We start from the raw sequence: 12275 nt of genomic DNA, 5'->3' as shown, positions 1-12275 counted from the left end.
CGCTGGAAGGTGGAAGGCACAGGCGACCTTCTAGGCAGCTTCGCCTATATAGTGTTGTTGTTGGCGAGTTTTTCCATGCCATGTTTGTTTGCCCGTGTTTGCGCTTTGCGATGGTTCTGGTCCCTCGCATTCTCTTTAAGGATTGTGTTTAACTGGTTGCTCTATTCTCTGTGGCTTTGATTTTATGTGCCAAGCAGTAAATGCAATTGTTTTGAGAAGAAATGATGCACAAATACACCCTTTTCTTTGTATTGATGGTTCAATTTAACTATCAGCAAGCATTTGGCCTTCAGAATAATCTGCTTGAAGAGATGTTTGATAATTCTTTTATGGCCACTGTAGTTGCTTTACTGGACAACAAAAAGTAAAAGAACTCTTTAGTTTGAATTTTTATTTCTCTGAACTATTACTTTGGTTCTGTCAACTTGCAGTGCATTAAAAGGGCTCTTTAATTCGATTATTACTGGATTTTATTTTTAGTCTGTTTTTCTTGAGAATTGTTGTAAAACATTAAATCTTAATTATCATAGCTTAATGTTCTGTTGAATTTACAAGCTCGTTTCGTTATCAGGAAATGATTATCATGTGAACAAAACCAAGCCACAAATTGTGGCATTCTTGTTCGAGCCTTAAAAGGGCACTGAAAGGGGGAGGGGGCCCAATGAGGGTAAGAAAACCTGATGAAACTGGTAGATATTGAATTATCTATCAGCCTCCTGCAAAAGTTTTCAGTATAGCTAATGTAAATCAGAGATACTGGCAATCAAAAACTGCCATGTTTTACCTCTCAACTCGTACACCAGCCGCCACAGCTACAGACAGAGGAGGGAATACAAAGGGGGAGGTGCTCCAGTCACCTTCGGGGCCGGGCAAGCACCCGTCCTTTTTCTCTGTATTGCTCGCGAACCAGTGATAGCACTCTGCATCATGACGCCATTCACGCTAGCCAATGCGATGCGCGCAATCTCGGGCGAATGCCTGATGACGTGGGTTGCGGCGCAAGAGCGCGAATTTTCGAAAATGTCTTGCAGGTTACCAGCTTGCTCTCGAGGACTTGTACGTGACAAGCACGCTCAGTGGCATTTACACTACATAATGCACATATTTGATTCCCACTTCCTCAACCCCCCTTTTGCGACCCTTTAGCTCAAATTTGGGCTCTTTAATCTCCACCGTTACTCACGTCCAGGCCACCTTCACTTCTAAATGGACACCCATATGTTAGAGGCCAGAAAAGTAAATTGGCAAAAATACCTGCAAAATGCAACCACAGTTGAGAGAGTCGCAAGCAACAATTTTGACACTGACATTTGTTAGCGAATACTGTCTAGCACTTGCCCAGCCCTCTTTTAGCTGGGCCAGCTTTGGGATCAGGCCCTGTATTGGTACAGCTACTTCTTTTTATTGGCTTTGAAAGTTTTTATAACGTTTCAGTTACTTGATCCTTCCTTTTCTGGTTGAGGTAAGCCTGTCAGACGTCGTGTGAAAAACAAAGGTTCCTCTTAGCGTGATGACAATAATGAACCTGATTAGGAGTAAACCATTGGGCGAAGCAGCATTCTACTATATTTACTCGAAAGTAATGCGACCACGATGTAACGCGAGGGTCAACTTTTCGGGTGTGAAAATGGAAAAAAAACTACGATTGTAACGCGAGGGTAGACTTCGGGCGTGTGACAGAAAAACCGAAAGAACCTGAATTTGACGCGAGGAACCGACATCGCACAGTTCTGAGGGTCAAAGACAACTTTATTGAAATACAAGCTAAACAGGCATTCCTGTACATCTTCATCCTCACTGCTGTTGTCGCCGTCACTGTCATCATCACAGCTTGACTCTTCTCTGTCACTAGCTGCCTCCCACAGCACGTCGTCCTCGCTTCCGTGTAGAACATTTTAAATTGAGCATTTCTTAAATGCGCGGTAGCCCAAACATTGAGGCAGACCGTACCAGGCTGCTGAAACCCAGTGGGCAACAGTAGACGCGCTTGGGCATTTCAGCCTACCTGCAGGTGTTGTTATTGATCCGCTTTCAATCCACTCCCAGTATCATTGTCGCAAGCGATCCTTGAAGGTCTTGTTCATTCAAACGTCCAGAGGCTGGAGTATGGAGGTCATGGCACTCTGTATAACAACGAGATGCGTTCGGTCACGCTGTAGCTTTTGTTTGACGCCGGGTTTCAGGTGACCTCGGAAAGAGTCCATAACCAATATACTGCTTCCAGATGCAGCAATGCGCCTGGCCTTCGGTCCCACACACTTTGAATCCAATCTATGACATGATTAAAGTCCATCCAACCTTTTTCGTGACAGCGCACGATGACGTCTTTCGGGAAAGTTTCCTCTGGGATCGCCTTCCGGCGAAAAATGATGAATAGATGGAGTTTGCGGCCGTTAGCCAAACATGCCAGCATAATGGTAATCCGATTTTTTTCGTTGCCTGTGCTTCTAAGGCGAACTTCATGCTCACCAGGCTTGTGCACTGTTCTGGACATAGGCATGTCCAGATACACGGGCGTCTGGTCGGCATTGCCGATATGTCCAAGTGGCATGTTGGTAGAGCGACGAAGATCGATGACGTAGCGCTGGAACTCTCGAAGTTTTGATTCGAAGTCCCCGGGCAGCTTCTGGCAAATAGAAGTCGTGTGTCGAAGGGAGAACCCGGCCCTTCGTATAAACTTCTGCACCCAGCCTCGTGATGCCATAAATTGGTTTTGGGTCAAACCCGTGTCCCGCGCAAGCTCCTGTGCTTTGCACTGAAGCCCTTCAATTCTTACTCCAAGTAGTCGGGAACGTTGCTCGCTAATGAACTCTGCAAGGGGACGCTCCAACTCCAGGAAGCGCCTTTTCTTGGGCCCCCGAAAGCCTTTTCGCAGGCTGTTGCAGTTTAACAATTCCTCGCGATGTTTCCTCCATCCCCTGATCGTCGATTCGTTGACGTCCAGACGTCTTGCAGCCGCTGAATTTCCCACTTTCTCAGCAAAAAGATTAGCGTTGCGATTGAAGCCAGCTGTATACTGAGCGCATGAGCACGTCATTCCGCTTGAAGACAACTCGACGGTTTGATAGGGATAGGCCTGAGACTCGAAGCACGGAACGCACAACTACACGCACTGGCACCAAACACGAGAAAGAGCGAACAAAGCGCGCTGCTCCATGCCCTACTGCCTGTTAGTCACGCGGCCACGTTTTTGCATCAGTTGCAAGGATTAACAGACAAATGGCGGTGGGATCGCTCGCTCCTTTGCTGGCATCTTAGCGGCGACTGCGAGCCATGGTGTTAGAACACCATGCTGCGAGCTCTCGGTGCCTCCGAGATGGCTGTTTCATTTTGCGGTCACGGAGGCCACACAACCTCGCTACAGGTAGCGAACATTCGTCAAGAGGTGGCGCCCTCTCATCGCGCCAGTGACTCTAGCTGGCGTCGACTTTTGTTGGCTTGTTCTTACTGGCGTCTTTTTTTTGCGTTTGCGAATAGGTTGCCGCTTTGTACTAGTAGTTGTGACCTGTGGTTCGCGTACTAGTTGACCGGCGAGTTGGAGTGCGTGATTTCGAATGACCTGTACGATCAAGGCACACGTTTGACACATGAAATGATTTTAATAGTGTGTTTGGTGCTCTTCATAGCGTTTTTAAACCTAGTATTCGATGGCAACGCGGGGGTGACATTTCCTTTCTACTTTCGGCAAAAAAACTCGCGTTACATTCGAGTAAATACGGCAGATTAAGGTAATCTGTGGCAGGCCACATTATCATTTAAAACTCTGTCAGTGTTGCACTACCTCATGGAAACTTTCCGTGCTATGCGCTGCTGGCACTCAACTTGTCACTTGCTTGCCTAATGTGGATGTGAAAGGTACCCCTTTCTATATTTAGTTCCACCTTGGAATCCTGACAATGTACGAATGGGCTGCTAACTACTTATGCATCAGAGAAAATATTCTAGACTCACTGATCGCCTGTGCACTGCCACAATATGGCATTGATTCTGTGGAAACTGTTAATAGCAAAGTTCTTATAACATTGTCTAGTACCAAGATGTCGTATGGGTGAATAGTCTTTTGGATGCATGATGAGCAGCCGCTGGAGAATCTAGAATAGCACATTCATTGAGCCTCATCTTTTATTAGTAATTACTGTAGTATATAATCCTGCATTAAATTGGCGTGCACAAGTAGACCCATTAAGGACATTGTTCTTTTTTGTTAACAGTAAATGTTTGCAGGACTCATTGGTATGTTGATGCCTGTCAGATGGAAAAATACATTGAATGCAGAAAATAACAAATTTATAGTTTTTACACCTCTTGATCCAAATTTGTGATGTTTACAAAAAAAAAGATCCCATGGTCACCATCTTCCAGTTGTAGTGTAACAGCATGTTGAATATGTGCTAAAAAATTGGTTAGTACTGCTTCCAGCTGTGTAATTAGTGAGCAGCAGTGGCACCTGCATTTTTATTTGTGGCTATTTTTAGCTTAGAAAGGCTGTTTTCAGTGGTATGAATTTTTTTTGGATTAGCATGGATTACTCATTAAAGCAGGCTAACAGTAGTTTTCTCTAGGTAAAGTGATGCCATTACAGGAAACTGGAATTATATTCTTTCACAGGCTTAGTAGAGCAGATACATACAATATATATGATATGCGACTCTAGCAGAACATTCTTGTTCGAAATAAAATCTATGATACACAGGTTATAACATAAAAGTACATGTTTGCGAGCAGCAAATTTTATTTACTGATTTCTGCTCATTGTTTATTATCATTTGCTGAAATTTATTGTCATGTTTACAAAGATGTGCCCATAATTGGGAAACTACAAATAGCTGGTCAAATGTGTTTTATTCGGTTTACTCAGCGGAAAAGTGTAGTGCACGCTCGAATGGAATAATGCTTTCAAGTTTTAGAGGTAGACTTATTTTCCGTAATTTTGATTAGAACATGCTGTAGATTTTTTTTTCCTTTTCTTTTGCTTTCTTAGAGAACAGTCCATTTTGTGAGTCGCTAGCAACACTGTGCTCTTCACTTTGTTTTGTACAGCTTCCACGCCTTTACAGATTTGCACAAATTTCGTGCCTACTTTTGTCGCTAATGCAAATACACTTAATTTGTTTTTGCTGCTGTCTTCTCTATGTTATTACAACGTTTGACCACATAGCTGAGAATTCATGTTTTGCAGATTCATGTTTTGCACAGTTTGTAATTAACTGTCTGATTACAGCTGCTCTGGAGTGGAGGGTGCCTGATGCAGATGTGGACCGCATCAACTCTCATATTCCAAGCTTTTTGTGTGGCACTAGGGACCGGGATGGTGGCCGGACGGCCAGGATGAACTTGACGAGGGCATTCCATCCTGACCACTGATAGAGCTTTTGTGAAATAATGCAATAAAAAATGCGACAAAACTACTTTTGAATTTGATATCATCATCATCATAATCATCGTCAGCCTTACTACACCCACTGCAGGGCAAAGGCCTCTCCCATGTCTCTCCAATTAACCCTCTCCTTTGCCAGCTGCATCCACCCCTTGCCTGTAAACTTCTTAGTCTCATCCGCCCACCTAACCTTCTGCCGCCCCCTGCTGCGCTTACTTTCAATTGAAATCCACTCCGTTACTCTTAAGGACCAGCGGTTATCTTGCCTTCGCATTACATGCCCTGCCCAAGCCCATTTATTTCTCTTGATTTCGACTAGGATGTCATTAACCTGTGCTTGTTCCCTCACCCACTCTGCCCGCTTCTGGTCTCTTAACGTTACACCTGTCATTTTTCTTTCCATGGCCCGCTGCGTTGTCCTTAACTTAAGCTGAACTCTTTTCGTTAGCCTCCACGTTTCTGCCCCGTAGGTGAGTACCGGTAAGATTAAGCTGTTGTACACTTTCCTCTTGAGGGAAATTGGTATACTGCCACTCATGATCTGCGAGCATTTGCCATATTCGCTCCACCCCATTCTGATCCTTCTAGTTATCTCCCTCTCATGATCCGGATCAGCTGTCACTACCTGCCCTAAGTAGACGTATTCCGTCACAACTTCTAGGCTCTCGCTGCTAATTGTGAACTGTTGTTCCCTTGCTAGGCTGTTGAACATTACCTTGGTTTTCTGCATGTTAATTTTTAGACCCATCGATCTGCTCTGCCTGTCTAACTCATTGATCATGATTTGCAGTTCACCTCCTGAGTGACTCCGCAAGGCAATGTCATCAGCAAATTTCAGATTATTTAGGTACTCTCCATTTATTTTTATTCCCAACTGTTCCCAATTCAGGCCTCGAAATACCTCCTGTAGACATGCGGTGAACAGCATTGGCGAGATCGTGTCTCCTTGCCTGACGCCCTTCCTTATTTCACATATCATACTTCAGCTTTGCACTGCCATGCCAGAGTCTGACTCTGGCCCTGTTAATGCAGAGAAGCTTAAGACATTGGCGCCTCTGCATAAGATGTTGCTGTGAATACATCGGATTTTCTATAATTTGACCTGTATAGGCATGAATAATGTTAGTGTAGCCAGTATTTTGTAGAGCGGATATGAGTAGCCCACTTGACCCAAACTGGGCTTCATCACGGCAGCCCAGTTTGGTTGCCCTTATAAAGGCCGGTCTGGGCAAAATTGGGCAGCCCACTTGTGCCCAGACTGGGCTTCATCTGGGCAACCAAGGAGGGCTGCTCACTTTTGGCCGAACTGGGCTGCTTAAGGGCATGAGAGTCGGCTGCCCACTCGGGCCCAACAAGGGCCCAACAAGGGCCCCACCAGGGCATTTAAAATGGGCTGCCCACTCGGGCCTAACAAGGGCCCTACCAGGACATTGAAAGTGGGCTGCCCACTCGGGCCCAACAAGGGCCCCACCAGGGCATTGAAAGTGGGCTGCCCAACAAGGGCCCCACCAAGGCATTGAAATGGGCTGCCCACGTTGGGCTAGATCTGTTTTTTGGGGGGCAAGCAAAATGGACTGCCCAAGCTGGTTCTCTTCTGGCTCCTTTACGGCAGCCCAAGTGGGCTGCCCATTTGGGCCCCTCCTGGGCATGAGTTGCAAATCCAAAATGGGGCCCATATGGGCTGCCCACTTGGGGCCGACAAGAGGCCCCAATTCGGAGCCCACTTTGTGCTACTTGGGCAGTGCTTCCATCACATGCGGATACTACAGATGAACACACAGCTTTAGACAATGCCATCGCCGAGGCTCACCGCCGACTAGACGAACTCACCCAGCGCCGGGAACCGCGTCATTCTCACTCCTCCCAAAAACTCTGATAACTCGGGAGCAATCATCAGACAAATCACCTCGAGTAAGCAATGGGCCACAATCAGGTGCCGACCACCTTTTAGCCGTGACTACCCCGAGAGTGGATAAGATGTTAGCGCTCATGAAGCAGGTGACATCCCTCATCATAGAAGCTCTTCGGCCTCGTCATGGATAGCGCATCATCTATGGTGGTAGTGGAACTCTCGAGGATTCGCTAATAAGGTTCTGAAGTGGACAACCGCCTTCGCGACGGAAAGCTGAAGGCATGGGCGTTCCTAATGGTAGAGCATGATTTGCTTCCACGCCTTTCTGGTTTCTGCGCATACCATTCACCCTCTATACCTCATCGGCTTTGAATCGCCTCCTCCCTCAGCCCAGGTAAATCTGCTATTTATATGCACAGTTCAGTTCCGCATACACCGCTCGACCTTTCACGGTGGTGAAACACACGTCAAGAGTTTGTCGCCGTTCTCGTTAAATCTGCACGCACATCGCTCATTTTAGTCTCATTTTATTGTCGTCCTGACTTGCATCTCCCAATCTGGGATGGGTTCGTTTTCTACGTTCTACCAAGTCGCGTGTCCCTATACTAGTTGGTGGTGACTTCAACGGCGCGCACACTTCGTGGGGTTACCCATCGGATTCCTCAAGGGGCGCACACATTTAAGAGAACTTTTCAGATCATTCCTTTAAACTTTTAAACCACCCATACACTTCTACCCGCCCACTAGGAGGTCCGTATTCACATCATTTGAATTGGTGGTTAGGCCCCGGTAACCCTCAACCGGCTGTTGATTCAGATACTTGGGGTAGTAATCACAGCCATATTTTTATCTCCCTTACGCCTACGCGTCTACGGAAAATACGCCGCAGCTTACGCATATCATCATGGTTTGGTTTATGGGGGTTTAACGTCCCAAAGCGACTCAGGCTATGAGAGACGCCGTAGTGAAGGGCTCCGGAAATTTCGACCACCTGAGGTTCCTTAACGTTCACTGACATCGCACAGTACACGGGCCTCTAGAATTTCGCCTCCATCGAAATTCGACCGCCGCGTCCCAGACCGAACCCGCGTCTTTCGGGCCAGCAGACAGTGGGCCTCCCTTGAAGATATCAATCGAGAGGCTGTGCACGCCATAACATATCTGCCTCGTTTAACACCCATACCTTTGCTACTGGAGTTCGCCCAACTTAATTTACTCAGTGAACTCATCGACCAACGGGTGACAAACAGAGCTCGAAAACATTCTCTCCAACTTCATTGTTTAAAGACACTTCCTCCGTGGTCATATTGGCAGCTCACAAACAATCCCCACACTGTTCCCTCGTCGGTATCAGCCGCGTGCCTGCCTGAAGGGTTCATATTGTAACGGAAAACAGGGAGACAGGTCGCTAACCAGCAGAATACAGCAAGCAGCCAGCCAGCCAGCGCGAGACACTTCAACGTCTTCGAAGACACTTCAGCGCCACCTGAGAACACCAGGTGGCATTACTCCCCCTCCAAAAAAAAAAGGAAAACAAAAGCGGGGTTGCAGTATGGGCAGTGGAAAGAGAAAAAAAAACAGCACAAGCACACAAAAATGTACAAGGGAGGTGGGCGAAGGTGTCCCACGCGAAAACTAGCAGAACACTGAGCGTACTATCCATTACCGCGTGAAGTAGGGTTTCATGCGGACAACGTGCACAACCTCAGAGCGGGGTGGACGACGCTGAGGCTGCACAGTCCCGTCAGGAAGAACTTCGTAGGTCACTTCGGTGACGCGGCGCAAAACTCGGTACGGTCCAAAGTAACGGCACATCAGTTTTTCAGACAAGCCTGGGCGGCGTACCGGGGTCCACACCCAAACTTGGTCTCCCGGATGGTATTCGACGTGCCGATGACGGAGGTTGTAGCGGCGTGCATCCGTGCCCTGCTGCCGCTGAATGTGAAGACGGGCAAGTTGACGTGCTTCCTCGGCGCGCTGAGCGAACTGCTCGGCGTCTGGCGTGAGTGGGTGGTCATCAGTGCTGCATGGAAGCATTGCATCCAGCATCGTCTGAACGTCACGTCCGTAGACCAGACGAAATGGTGTAAATCGGGTCGTCTCCTGGGTGGCCGTGTTGTAAGCGTATGTGACGTACGGGAGAATCTCGTCCCAGGTTTTGTGCTGCGAGTCTATGTACATTGCGATCATGTCGGCGATCGTTCTGTTGAGTCTCTCTGTGAGCCCGTTCGTCTGTGGGTGATAGGCAGTAGTTTTGCGATGGTTCGTGTGACTGAGCTCGAACACGTCGCGCATGAGCTGTGCCGTAAACGCCGTACCTCGATCAGTGATTACGTGGGACGGTGCGCCATGACGCAGCACGATTTGTTGCATAAAAAACTGGGCGATCTCAGATGACGTACCGCGCTGCACCGCTTTAGTTTCCGCATACCTTGTTAAATAGTCGGTCGCGACTATGATCCATTTATGACCGGCCGATGACACAGGGAATGGGCCCAGAAGATCGATGCCGACTTGATCAAAAGGCGTCCGAGGGGGTTCAATAGGTTGGAGCAAGCCCGCTGGCTTGAGAGGAGGCGCCTTACGACGTTGGCAATCGCGGCAGCCTCTGACGTAACGCTGGACGGCGTGAGAAAGTTTGGGCCAATAATACGCCTGGCGCACGCGTGCAAGTGTGCGGGCAAAGCCCAAGTGGCCGGAGGTCGGCTCATCGTGACAAGCAAGAAGGATATCGGCGCGGAGATCTGCCGGAACGACGAGGAGGTGCGCTCGGTCAACAGTGCTGGAGTTTTTCTTAAACAAAATGCCGTTCCGGAGACAGAAGGCCGGCAGGTTTCTAGAAAATTGTCGGGGTACGACAGAAGCTCGGCCCTCCAGATAATCAATGATAGGTCGCAGGTCTGGGTCAGCTCGCTGGCGGGTCATTAGGTCTAAGGCGCTGACAACTCCAATAAAACCACTCTCGTCCTCTATGCTATCATCGGCTAACCCGACGGGCGCGCGAGAGAGTGCGTCAGCGTCTTCGTGCGTCTGGCCAGATTTGTGCACAATGGTGTAATCGAATTCTTGGAGGCGGAGGCTCCATCGGGCTAGGCGCCCCGATGGGTCGCGAAGATTTGCAAGCCAGCACAACGAATGGTGGTCGGTAACTACTTTGAACGGGCGGCCGTAGAGGTACGGACGAAATTTCATGGTTGCCCACATAACCGCAAGGCATTCTTTTTCTGTGGTCGAATAGTTTCTTTCAGCGCGAGAAAGCGTGCGGCTTGCATACGCGATGACCCTTTCCACGCCACCTTGGTGTTGGACGAGTACGGCGCCGAGGCCGACGTTGCTCGCGTCGGTGTGGACTTCGGTTTCAGCCTCTTCATCAAAGTGCGCAAGAACAGGGGATGTTAGCAGTCGTCTGCGCAGCTCGGCAAAAGCCTCCTGCTGCTCGGCAGCCCACACGAACTGTGTATCATTGCGCGTGAGGTGGTACAGGGGTGCGGCAATCTTTGAAAAGTCGGCGATGAAGCGGCGGTAATATGCGCACAGACCCAAAAAACGTTGCACACTTTTCTTTGTTGCAGGAACAGGAAAGTTGGCGACGGCAGCAGTTTTCTCGGGGTCGGGCTTAACGCCATCGGCACTCACGAGGTGACCGAGAAACTTCAACTCTTTGTACCCAAAGTGGCACTTCTCGGGCTTTAGCGTTAAGTCGGCCGATCGGAGGGCATCTAATACTGTCCTCAGGCGTTCAAGGTGTTCGGCAAAGGTTTCGGAAAATACGACGACATCATCGAGATAAACCAAACAAGTTTGCCATTTTAGTCCAGCGAGAACGGTATCCATCATCCGCTGGAAAGTTGCCGGCGCTGAACATAGCCCAAAAGGTAGCACTTTCAATTCGTACAGTCCGTCGGGTGTCACGAACGCCGTTTTTTCGCGGTCCCGCTCGTCGACCTCTATCTGCCAGTACCCACTCTTTAAATCAATGGAGGAGAAGTACTGGGCGCGACGAAGTCTGTCGAGCGAGTCGTCGATACGAGGCAGCGGGTAGACGTCTTTTTTGGTGATGTTGTTCAGTTTCCGATAATCCACGCAGAAGCGGAGTGTCCCATCCTTTTTCTTCACCAGCACGACAGGTGAAGACCAGGGGCTGCTGGAAGGTTGAATGATTCCATCTGAAAGCATCTCCTTCACCTGCGTTTGGATCGCCTCACGCTCCTTCGGTGAGATACGGTACGGCTGCTGATGGATGGGGCGGGCATCGTCGGGCGTAATGATGCGGTGCTTGAGAAGAGCCGTTTGCCGGACTTTCGACGAAGAAGCGAAACAGGAGGAGTATTCAAGTAGGAGGGCACGTAGTTCTCGCTGTTGAGTCACCGAAAGGTCCGGGCTGATGTCAAGGGATGGGCGCACAGGTCTAACAGCTTCGAACGCGAAACATTCAGAAACCTCCGCTAAGGGGTCGGCGAATGCGATGGCAGTAGCACGAAAAAGGTGCCGGGGCTCGTTAGAGAAGTTAGTCACCAGGAGCTCAGAGCAGCCGTCGCGGAGATGGATGAGACCTCGCGCTGAGCAGATGCCGTGGGTGAGCAAAAGGGACAGGTTGCCCTCTGCGACCGCTGTCCCTTCACGTAGTCCGTCGCAGTGAACACTCACAAAAACGCTGGCGCGTGGCGGAATCCAAACGCTCTCGGCGGATATTCTAAGGGCGGCGCGGCGTGGACAGTCCTCGGAGTAAACATCAGCTTTCTCGGTAGAAAATGTGACAGTGCGCTTTCGGAGGTCAATAATAGCTCCATTCTCTCGGAGAAAATCAACGCCAAGGATACAGTCACGGGAGCAGTTCGGTAGAACTAGGCAGCTGACAACAAATGTGGAGCTGCGAATTTGGACTCTTGCTGTGCATAGGCCAAGCGGAGTTACGACATGTCCGCCAGCCGTGCGAATCTGCGTGCCGGACCATGGTGTCATTACTTTTTTAAGAAGCGCCGCTAGCTTTCCGCTTAAAATCGAGAAATCAGCGCCAGTGTCCACCAAAGCACTAACCTTATAGCC

Source organism: Amblyomma americanum, chromosome 5 (assembly GCF_052857255.1).
Source record: "Amblyomma americanum isolate KBUSLIRL-KWMA chromosome 5, ASM5285725v1, whole genome shotgun sequence".
Taxonomy (NCBI): domain Eukaryota; kingdom Metazoa; phylum Arthropoda; class Arachnida; order Ixodida; family Ixodidae; genus Amblyomma; species Amblyomma americanum.
The sequence above is the reverse complement of the archived record's forward strand: the minus strand, read 5'-3'. Positions refer to the sequence as shown.